The sequence below is a fragment of the Corvus brachyrhynchos genome, unplaced genomic scaffold (genome assembly GCF_000691975.1).
Source record: "Corvus brachyrhynchos isolate BGI_N302 unplaced genomic scaffold, ASM69197v1 scaffold4424, whole genome shotgun sequence".
NCBI classification, from domain to species: domain Eukaryota; kingdom Metazoa; phylum Chordata; class Aves; order Passeriformes; family Corvidae; genus Corvus; species Corvus brachyrhynchos.
In genome coordinates, this window is record NW_008237826.1 from 1 (window position 1) to 267 (window position 267).

The following is a 267-nucleotide window of genomic DNA, read 5'->3' on the forward strand; positions in this document are numbered from 1 at the left end:
GGGGCCATACTGGGAGCACTGGGGGGGGTCAGGCCCGCTCCCCTCAGGCCGTTCCCGCCTTTTCCTTTGGCTCCGCCCCCTCACACGCCTGAGGCGGGGCCTCCATGGCAGCTCTGAGGGGAGCACTGGGGCCTTACTGGGAGCACTGGGAGGGCACTGGGGCCTTACTGGGAGCACTGAGGCCTTACTGGGAGCACTGAGAGGGCACCGGGGCCATACTGGGAGCACTGGGAGGGCACTGGGGCCTTACTGGGAGCACTGGGGCCC